This window comes from Prionailurus viverrinus, chromosome A3 (assembly GCF_022837055.1).
Source record: "Prionailurus viverrinus isolate Anna chromosome A3, UM_Priviv_1.0, whole genome shotgun sequence".
NCBI lineage: Eukaryota > Metazoa > Chordata > Mammalia > Carnivora > Felidae > Prionailurus > Prionailurus viverrinus.
In genome coordinates this window covers 48,586,322-48,597,911 of record NC_062563.1, presented here as the reverse complement: position 1 = coordinate 48,597,911, position 11,590 = coordinate 48,586,322, and positions in this window count along the sequence as shown.

Below are 11,590 nucleotides of genomic sequence, written 5' to 3'. Positions count from 1 at the left end.
GTTAACTTGCTTAGATAAGGTAATGTTGGTTTCTTAGTTTCTAAGTGTACACATCAACCAAGATGTTGATCATGAAAGGACTTCCATTTCCAGGAATAAGGCAGGATAGGGATCAGACCAACCTCCTACTAGTAACAGCCAAAACTGTTTATTACAAGAAATGTGGGAGTTTTTATTGTTTTGTTTTGTTTTGTTTTGTTTTGTTTTGTTTTGTTTTACTTCTTAAAAGTATCAAAGATCTGGTAAGACAGTAAGAAACTAAAGTCTCAGTCAAAGGGAAAACAAGGGGCATCGGAGTGGCTCAGTCAGTTAAGCATACAACTTCAGCTCAGGTAATGATCTCACGGTTGGTCAGCTTGAGCCCCGCATCAGGCTCTGTGCTGACAGCTCAGAGCCTGGAGCCTGCTTCAAATTCTGCGCCACCCTCTCTCTCTTTGCCCTTCCCCTGCTCATGCTCTCTCTCTTTCTCTCTTTACCTCTCTAAAAAAAATAAAATAAAATAAGCATTAAAAAAGAAAAGGAAAACAAGATCACTGAAAATCATGTGGCACCTTAAGGCTATTTTTGAACGAAGAGCCTTTGCCAATTTGGGCAAACTTGAACTTTTAATTTTATATGTTTTTGTCATATGTGTATATGTGTGCATGTATGCAGGAGAGAGGAATAAAGCAAAGGCTAATAAGTGGTATATGGGTGTGTACCTGTCAGGTTTAAACTAGAGAAACAGAACCAAAAATAAATTTGTTCAGAGGTTTACAGCCAGGCAATGGCCTGTAGGATTGCTGACTGGAAAGGCAGAAAAGACAAGGCCCTTGGGAAGGGCAGGCTGGAACTCGCAGGTGCAGGCAGTTTCTTCTTCCTCAGGGAAACTTAATTGTGCTCTGTAGGAGCCTGGACAGGCTGGATCAAGCTCATCCTCTTACCTAAGCTCATGTCCCTTCCTGAAAGCAAACTGACTAGGAACTCTGATCGCATCTACAAAATGCCTTCACAGCCACACCCAAAGTAGCGTCTGATTGAATGAGGACAAAGGACTAGCCAAGATAAAAGTGACCATCCAGTTTTGCAACTTGTCTATGATTTTGAAATCTTTCTAGATAGAAAGCATGAAACACTGTGCTACCCAATTCCTTTCTCAAACCGTAGTTTGTGAAGGGCACTGCAGTATAGAGTCTGAGGACCTCCCAACCCTCCTGCTTCTCTGACCCTCAATTCTGACCCTGTGATTAGTGTACAGAAATGATTGAAGGACCAGACCTATGTTTCATTAACACCCTGAAAAAATTAATTTGCAGTCTCTGTGATGAAGTGTTATGCCTCAGTCACATGAGGCCATGTTTCTCAAATTAATGTGCTGTGACTCACTTGTTCCTCACAAAGAAGGAAAACAATATAGGTAAGAAACTCACATCTGCATAAGAAAAGGAAGAGCAGGAGAGAAGGAATAACTGAAAGCAAAATAAATTATTTTATTTTTCTTACTTATTTTATTTTTCTCTCAGTTCCCACAAGCTAACCTGAACCAGAGTAATGCATTGAACATACATGTTAGCACAATATAGGCTTCTCCCCAAAATAAAAATTTTCTATACTTTAATTTTTTACTGTTTTTCATTGTTTTTGTTTTGGACCCATATCCCAACTTTCCCAAATGGCTGTTTTTCACTTCTTTCTTCTCCATCTTGCAGACTGACATGAGTAGTTTCTGCACAGGCACATTAACACCGTTGCTATACTTATAAGCAAGTATTATAGTGAGGTAAAGGTAACTGTCAGTCAGTCTATGGTCCATCTGCACAGGTGTGAGTCAGGGGCTGAGTTCAAACTGGTCTGGGTAGTCTGGGCTGGCTGGGTAGCTGTTAGCACTCAGGGATAGTTTCAGTTTGCCTGAGTTAAGAGATAAACTGCCTGGGTGGCTCAGTCGGTTGGCTCAGGTCATGATCTCAAGGTTCATGCATTCCAGTTCAATGTCGAGCTCTGTGCTTACAGCTCAGAGCCTGGAGCCTGCTTCAAATTCTGTATCTCCCTTTCTCTCTGTCTCTCTGTCTCTCTCTCTCAAAAATAAAGAAACACTTAATTAAAAAAAAAAGAGAGAGAGAGATACCCTGAAAAGAAGAGCTTAAGGAAAAATGTGGGACAAGATTTGGTGAGTACAAGCAGGTAGCTATAAAAGTCAGGTCTTGGGGTCTACCTGGTGACATAGCATCAACTGGGTGGAGTATATCAAGAATAGCTCAACATGAAGCAGTTTTATTCTTGTGACATCCCTCAAGTGCATAAAACATGCTTCTGTGGAGGAGGGGTAAGAACCAGAGGAAAGTGGAATTACCTCTTAACTGATGGTACTTTAATAACCAGCTACTTTCAAACAAATACATTTAGACCTTGGCTTTCTTAAGACAGCTGTGTCAGCCCTTTTTACCTTGTTAATAGAAACTTAGCTCTTTGCGTAGGTTTCATTTCCTGCAATTTCTGAGACATTAAAATCAAGTGGAATAATGTACTGTTTCAATTTTACTTTTTCCCATGTCCCCTGGGGATCCACCCTTGCTTGTCTTACTGAAATAACTCCAATTCTGTAAAACAAAAGCTATAATGGGAGGAAATGTTGACATCATTTTCTCAAAAACAACAAAAACAAGCCTTAAGGGTGTCAGAAAGCCCTCTTGCTCAACTCTAGGCCCCAATAGTTAAAATCAGAAATAGACAAGACTGCTTAACTCCTGCTCTAATTAAAACCCATTGTGCTTATTTCTTATCGCACTCTCTTGAGGCATTGACAAAGAGGTTTTGCAATAACCAGAACATTCCAATCTCCAAACCAGAAAAGCCCTGATAGCAAAGAAATGACCCCACGGGTCCCTTTCTGGCCCAACATCAGGGGCTGAACACTTAAGACCCCATCCATGATCACATGCTCTTTGCCTGCGCTCCTGTAAGTACCTCTCTGAACTTCTCTCTATAAAACTCTAGGTGTCCATCTTGCTGGTGGAGAGGTCAGATGTTAAGGTCTACCACCTCCCCCAGTGCCAGAACCTGAAATAAATCTCTGTCTCTTTTCCAAACCCTCATCTCTTGAGCTATTGGCTTCTCTTACAGTGAGTATATCCAAATTTGTTCCACAACAGTATTGGCAAAACAGCCAGGAGCTGTGCTCTCAATTTCTTCAGCCCCCTCAGAATTCTCCTGGATGGAGCAACAGCCATGGCAGTGCACCAGGGCTCACCTGTTTATTTCCTGAGTTAGTGGCTATGGTAGATCAATTGGTAACAAGACCACTATTCCAGTTCATTCATTGATTCAGCTAACACTTACTGATCCCTCTTATATGCCAGGTACTACAAATCACAGTGAACAAAACAGACAAAATATCAAGCTTACATTCTAGTCATAGAGACAGAAAAAGAAGAAAAATATAAACCAGTCAATCAGAAAGTTCAAGGGAGGGGCGCCTGGGTGGCGCAGTCGATTAAGCGTCCGACTTCAGCCAGGTCACGATCTTGCGGTCCATGAGTTCGAGCCCCGCGTCAGGCTCTGGGCTGATGGCTCAGAGCCTGGAGCCTGTTTCCGATTCTGTGTCTCCCTCTCTCTCTGCCCCTCCCCCGTTCATGCTCTGTCTCTCTCTGTCCCAAAAATAAATAAACGTTGAAAAAAAAAATTAAAAAAAAAAAAAAGAAAGTTCAAGGGAAAAAAATAAATAAACCAGGTAAGGAGGATGGGAAGGTGGAGAATGGAGGGGGTGGGGGGCACAATTTTAAAAAGTGAGGTCAGGGAAGTTTCCACTGAGAGCCTGATCTTTAACAGCCCTTACTGAAGTGGGGAACACCTGAGTGATAAAGAGGGGTGGTCAACCCACAGTGCGGTTTGGGGCATGGGTAGATTGGGATGTCTTGGACCACCCAAGTGGAAAGGCCATCAGATAGATTTGGAGGTAGGATTCTGGTACCAATTAATAATTCTGGTCACCAATTCAGATGTGTGTTTTTTTACCCCCACACCACCAAGCCATTCTCCAACACCAGTGGGGTGTCCTATAAATTCATTCAATTCTGACACTGTCTACCTGGTGATTGTTAAGGGTTCAGTCCTACAAGACTCCCCCCACACACATACTTCACATGCCAGTCACATGTCCAGGTTATCACCTGTGCTTCTGACCAACATGCTAGAAATTAGAGGTTCCAACAACCCCCTTCTTGGATTCTATTAACTTGCTAACACGGCTCACAGAACTCAGAGAAACACTATCATTCAATGGTTTATTATAAAAAGACATAACTCAGTCTCTCCCTCTCTCTCTGCCCCTCCCGCACTCGTGTTCTCTCTCTCTCTCTCTCTCTCTCTCTCTCTCTCAAAATAAATATATTTTTTTAAAAAGCCATAACTCAGGAACAACCAGATGGCAGAGATGCCCAGGGCAGGGTGTGCAGAAAAGGTATGGAGCTCCCATGCCCTCTCCAGGTATGCCACTTTCCCTGAATCTTCAAGTGTTCACCAATCTGGAAGCTCTGGAAGCTTTTGGGGTTTTATGGAGGCTTCATTACATAGTCATCAATGATTGAATCATTGGCCAGTGGCAATTCATTCAGCTCCCAAAGCCTTCCCTCCCTAGAGGTCAGGCAAGGGCGGGGGGGGGGGGGGGCGGCAGGTTGGGACTGAAATTTCCAACCCTCTAATCACATGGTTGGGTCCCCTGACCTCTTTTGCTGGGGGGTCTAAGAGCCACCTCATTAACATGACAGGAGACACCTTTGTGCTCTCATCACTTAGGAAATCTCCAGGGTTTTAGGAGCTCTGTGCCAGAGTCAAGGACTAAAACCAAATACACATCATGTTATAAATCAGAACATCACAGGACTTAAGGTGGCAGTTTTGAGCTGGAGCTATCTGGTGGCACTGTGGGTGCAGAGCTGGTATTAAAGTCACCAGACTGGATGAGACTCCAAGGTAAGGAGCACACCTAGAAAAGAGGTAGGAGGCCTGAGCCTGATGAACCCCTTAGGACAGGCCTGGATGAGGTTCTTGGGGATGAGGCCAGACTGGAATTTCTTCATATCTAGACCAGGAGAGATAAACAATTCTCCCCGTGTCTTGGAATTAAGGAAAGAATCAAGATCATACTGCCCTTTCAAATCCACCTGAAGAGAACCCTGGAGAGACAGGCCAGGCAGAATCTGGAGCCCTGGACTCTTATCTTCCTTCAATCTGGGTCAGTTTGTCATGTTGAAGTACCTGTTTATGTCTTTCTCCTCATCACACTCAGGACTTCTGGAGGGCAGGAACTGAGCTTTTACCTTCTTCCTAAAGTCAGTATCTGACATGAAGTGTTCTGTGAGTACCTACTAAATCAGTGAATGATGAATAGCACAGCTCAGGAACTGATACCATTTTTCATGGAGGATAACTAAGTGCAAAGTGGATCTGCCATGGTGTGACTCAGGTACAAGACTGTAGTATATATAAGAAGAAGTGACCATCAGGGGACACCACCCAGGATCTCAGGCCCAGCATCACACCACTGAGGACACCTGCACTTATAGATATTTGCAAACAAAATGAAGCACAAAATGCTGCTCTGAACCAAGAACATTCTCTTCACTGCTTGGTTATAATTGAGTCAGGCATATATTTCTGAAAAACTTTGACAATTTGTAAGCAAAAAGTCTTTGTACACTTTGTAGGGGGCAAGGACAGGCCACTCCAAGATGGATCATTTAATCTCAATTAAGATTATTTTGAGTTCAAAAGCAATCAAAGCCCAGCATATTAAGGAAAGCTCTTTACCTCCCTTACAACTGCCTAAAAAGAATTCAGATAGAGGGCCTACTCCAGGAAGAGAGCTATCACCAGAGACAACTACATTATGATATAGACTAAGTATGATAGACAGGGAGGAACCTAGCAAGGCCTGTTTGATTAATGTGCTTTGATTAACTGTTTCTGTGGGCCCAACTAACATTTGTTGCCAAACATTTATTCTTTTTCATTCTTCGTGAGGATTACATTCCTTCCCTTTGAAGTTCCAAACCCTAATCCTTCTCCTAGTTCAAGATGACATATATAACCTCAGTTTGCCTATCTTTGGAATTTCCATGTCTGTGTTGGATTCCTCATACATAGGAAATTAAATTTTATTTTCTCCTGTTAATCTGTCTCAGCAATTAGATTCTTAGTTCAGCTAGAAGGATCAAGAAGAGGATAGGAAATTCTTGTTCCTTTACTGACCTGGTAATTACAATTCTAGGAAGAAAATAATCCAATATATCCACGAAGACTCTTTTTTTTATATATATAATAGTGTATATCACATTATTACTCATTATGGGGGGGGGGAAGCCTGTGAATAGCCTAAAAGTCTAGCATTAAAAAAAAATTAAGCTATGGAATAACTAGTTGAGTAGGTACTAACAAATAAGATTTATTTATAACTTAAGTTTTTTTGTTTTTTGTTTTTTTATTCGAGAAGAGAGAGAGAGAAGAGCATGAGTGGGAGAGGGGCAGAAAGAAAGAGGGAGAGAGAGACTTCCAAGCAGGCTCCAGACTCAGTGGGGAGTCTGACAAGGGGCTTGATCCCAAGACCCTGGGATCATGACCTGAACCAAAATTAAGAGTCAGACGTCCAACCGACTGAGCCACCCAGGCACCCCAAGTTATTTATTAGTAGTTAATTTCAGCAATTTAGACACTTAGTTGATAGAGCAGAGTTTTCAAAGACAATTTAATACATGAAAATGTTCATGACATAATGGCAATGCAGAAAAGCAGCACTGAATTACCATCACCATGTGATATCAGTGTGGTAAACAGTACACAAGTGCGTTCACATGAACACAGTTACAGTGAAATGCACACACATAATTTACCTTCTTTAGAGTTTTCTTCATTTTCTCATTTGTTTTTATACTAAATATGTTGTACTGATTGGATTAAAAATTAAATAACTTTTATTTTCAAATATGGAGAAGAGTTGGAGAAATCTGTGCTTTGCCCTTTAAAATCAGATTTTTCTGGGGTGCCTGAGTGGCTGTCAGTTAAGCCTCCGAATTTGGCTCAGGTCATGATCTCCTGGTTCGTGAGTTCCAGCCTGTGTTGGGCTCTATGCTGACAGCTCAGAGCCTGGAGACTGCTTCAGATTCTATGTCTCCCTCCCTCACTGCCCCTCCCCCGCTCACACTCCGTCTTTTTCTCTCTCTCAAAAATAAACATAAAAAAATTATTTTTTAAATCAGGTTTTTCCTCTACTGATGGTACTTTAAAAAAAATAATAATAAGAGTAGGTTGGGCTCCCCAGAGGGCTGGGGAGAGGAAGGAGAAGGAAGGAGGGAGGAAAGGAGAAAGGCTATGGAGGGGAGGGGAGGGGAGGAAGCTGTTCAGATTAAAAAGGAAAACGGAAGAGAAACAGAGGCAACAATTCCAAGTAATCAAGGGTTTCCCTCCTCAATGTAGAAGAGGTGGCTGCAATCCCAGGCCTGAGACCCTCCTAAAATTCTTCTGGAGGAGAGTCCCTGTGGTGATCAAAGGCTGACTTCACAACCAGGCACACCTCATTTTACTGTGCTTCGCTTTATTGTGTTTCCCAAACACTGCATTTTTCACATTGAAGGTCTGCAGGAACCCTGCCTCTAGCAAGTCCATTGGTTCCATTTTCCAAAGCATTTGCTCCCTTCATGTCTTCGTGTCACATTTTGGTGATTCTCAAAATGGTTCTTTTACGTTATTACTTCATTCTTCATGGTGGCCTACGATCAGTGACCTTTGATGTTACTGTTGGAGCCTGTGACTGAATTGCTTCAATCTCATGATAAAACTTGAGGAGGTGAAGATAAAACAGAGGAGAAGTGCTTCTTAGGATGAGTAAAGAGTGGTTTCTTGAGATAGAATCTACTCCTGGCAAAGATGCTGTGAAGATTGTTGAAATGAAAACAAAGGACTTGGAATATTACATGAACTTAGTTGATAAAGCAGCTGTAAGGCTTGAGAGGATTGGCCACTTATGAAAGTTCTACTGTGGGTAGAATGTTATCAAACAGCATCATCTGCTACAGAGAAATTATTTGTGAAAGTAGGATTGGCATGGATATGGCAAACTACATTGTTGTCTTATTTTACCAAATCGCCATAGTCACCCCAGCCTTGGGCAACCATTACCCTCATCAGTCAGCAGCTACCAATGTGGAGATGAGACTAGCAAAAAGATAATGACTCATGGAAAGTCCAGACGACAATTAATGATTTTAACAACAAAACATTTTTTATTAAGATACATAAATTATTTTTTAGGCATAATGCTGTTGTATACTTAATAGACTACAGTATCATGTAAACATAACTTTTATATGCACTGGGAAACCAAACAAAATCATTTGACTCACTTTATTGTGATATTTGCTTTATTGTGGTGGCCTGGAAGTGTATCTGCAGTATCTCCGAGGTATGCCTGTGTCCAAGTTAAACAACAGAGAAGAATCTCAAAAACATCAAGATGAGTGAAGAAAAAAAAAAAAGCCAGAGAAGTCTACATACCATACAATTCCATTTATATGAACTTCTAAAATAGACAAAACTAATCTATAGTGAAAAAGTAAAATAAAATATGTGCAGCCATTGTCTCTGGGGGGTGAGGACACAAAACGACTAGGAAGGGGAATAAGGGAACTTTCTGAGTAATGGTTATATTCTGTATCTGATAGGAGATGGGATACACAGGGTTATGCACTTGTCAAAATGCAGTAAATGTACACTTTGGATTTGTACACTTAAGGATAGAAAAATTTTCCAACAAATGAAAAAGCTGTAAATAAATATTGACCTCTAGTTCATGTTATGCATGCATAAGTGTTTAGAGGTGAGATGTACTGATGACTTTAACTTTCTTTGAATGTTCATATATTTGAGAAAGAGAGAAAGAGAGGTCATGTGTATGCATGAGCAGGGGATGGGCAGAAAGAGAGAGGGAGAGAGGTTCCCAAGCAGGCTCCAAGCTGTCAGCGCAGAGCCTGACATAGGGCTTGACCTCACAATCAGAGAGATCATGACATGAGCTTAAATAGAGAGTCAAACACTTAATTGATTCAGCCACCCAGGGGCCCCTAACTTACTTTGAAATGCTTGGAAACAAGATGGTTTGACAGATGAATAGAGAGATGGACAGGTGGATAGGCATGTGATAAACAAGTACTATATTACTGCTAGAATCCAGGTGGTGGGCATATAGATGTTTGCTATAACATTCTTTTTTGTTGCATGTTTGAACATATTCATAATTCAGTATCAGGGAAAATGCATCCCCCTCCTGAACTCCCCACTTCACCTCAGGCCCCCTCCCTCCCCATCTGCTCCCCCCCATATCCCCTCCCCTTCTTACTCCCCTCCAGTATCACAGGCTTCTTGGCTCCTACTTGGCAACAATATTTTCACTATCTTCCAGGCAAACCAGGCATAGTACAGAGCACTGGCCTGGGTGGCTCCCAGTGTTAAAGAAATATTATTCTGACACTTGTTGAAATGTTATAGAAGACATTACAATAGGGGTCAAGATTGTCCAAATAAGAGAGAAAGATTGAGCTCAACTCTGAAGACAGCAAGAACAAATGGGTATTTACAGCCAAGGTTTGGGGGCAAGAGGAGGATTTTTGCTACATTGACCTAACTGGACTCTTGCAAATTACTTAGACATCAAAGGTGGGGGTGATAAACTTGAACACATGTCAAGGTAGGAGGATTCTCACTAGAACAGGGTTAGCAGGCCAGCTGGGCAAGACCCAGGCTTAGTGGAGAGGCAGCTCAGAGGAGCTTCACTAAAGCTGGGTCTGTTCTTGTCACTAGGTCCAGCTACTCTGTTACTGGCAGAAAGGGGAGCCAGGGAGCACTGTGGAGAGGGCAGGGCTGCCCTCAGTGGCTTCAAGGTCAAGATCCAACTCCCAGTGCACCAGTTTCAATGCTATCCCAGGCAGGATCAAGAATCCCTCTGCTGCCCTGTGCAGATTGCTAAAGGAACTGGAATTCAAGTTTGCACAAACACTGAGAGCAATGTCAGAGCAGTAACCACACCACGGAATTGGAAAGGGAACTGACCACCCAGATCTGCCAAGGGAATTGCTCAACCCCACTCAGATCCATCCTGTTTTCCTTGTGGCCAGGGCTGAGGCCCAGAGAGACTCCAGAGCACCCAAAGGTACAAGCCACTCCCCTGTGTCCCTGGACTCCCTGTCCCTGCCTCCTTCCTCTTGGCTGGTGCTGCAGACAGCAGAGCTTCTCTGGTAAGTGTGCTCCTTGTGAAATTAAATGGTAACTTGTAATGTAAAGCAATGGGAACTGTTTACCTGATGGACCCTGGGCAAAAGCTTCCAAAAGATTCTCTGTCTCCTTATTAAATGCAAAACAGATATTGGCCATTGCACTGTCTCTCGCCTCTTTCTACAGGGGCTGCCAGCAGGCTTTCCCCACCCTCAGAAGATAGCCACTCTTGCTCAGAAGTATCTGACCAGGGCAGCCCTCTCTTTCCCTGCTCTGTGTATCTCCTCCTTTCTATATAACTAAAAGAGCCTTTTACCACTTCCTGCAGAAGATATACTGGAGCCCAGACCTATATAGTCCTGAACTGGGGCTCTGTTAATCCATACGGTGCCCAGCAGATGATGTCCTCTCAGTATCTCTCCCTGATCTTGGCCAGACTTCTTTTCCTTTAGGTTTCAGCTGAAATGCCTCTCTTCTCCAAGAGGTTTCCTTGGCCATACTTAGTAGCACCTTTCTCTATCAAACCCTTCTATTTCACTTTCAACAGAGCACGTATCATGCCCTGATCCTAATTACTGATCATTGCCTCCCCACCCCACCCCCACACACCCTAAACCTGGACTGTGCAACATCACAGCCACATACATTCATTTGACCATGGGATGCTTGAAATGGGACCAGTCTAAATTGACACCTGCTCTGAGTGTAAAGCATACACACAGGATTCCATATACTTAACATACACACAAAGATATACACACATAAAATATCTCATTAAACAATTGCCAGTGTATGTTGAAATAATATTTTGGATATATTGGGTGAAATAAAAAACAGTAAGCTTAAACTCACCTGTCTTTTTACTTTTAATGTATTAGAAAATGCAAAGTCACACACGGTTCACATTGCATCTCTATTGGGCAGTTGCCCTCTGACAAGTCCAAGGCTCACTAGCCCATCCTCAACGTACAAACCCGAGACCTCGTGGCCAAAGTCCCAAAGATTTGTCAGTTGAATAAATAAATGAATTGTGAAAAAGATAACCCAATGACCTTTTTCCAAATAAAGGTTAATTCATTTATGTTTTGCAAAAGAGTTCCCCAGAACAGAAGGGAGACAGGCTCTTCCTTTGTCTCTGTCCTAAACCTCCCCCCTACTCTGGGGATTCCTAGACTGAGATGCAATGCTCAACCCCCAGGAAGCCAGAGCGCTATTTCCCCCTTCACAGGAGACAGGGATGGGGGTTACAAGCACTGCAGGCTCTGGGAGGAGTGACACCTTCTGCAAGACCGCAGTGAGCTAGGCTTGGGAGCCCTCCGTCCAGAGCAGGAGTCAGGGCTGGCTGGGTGGAGCT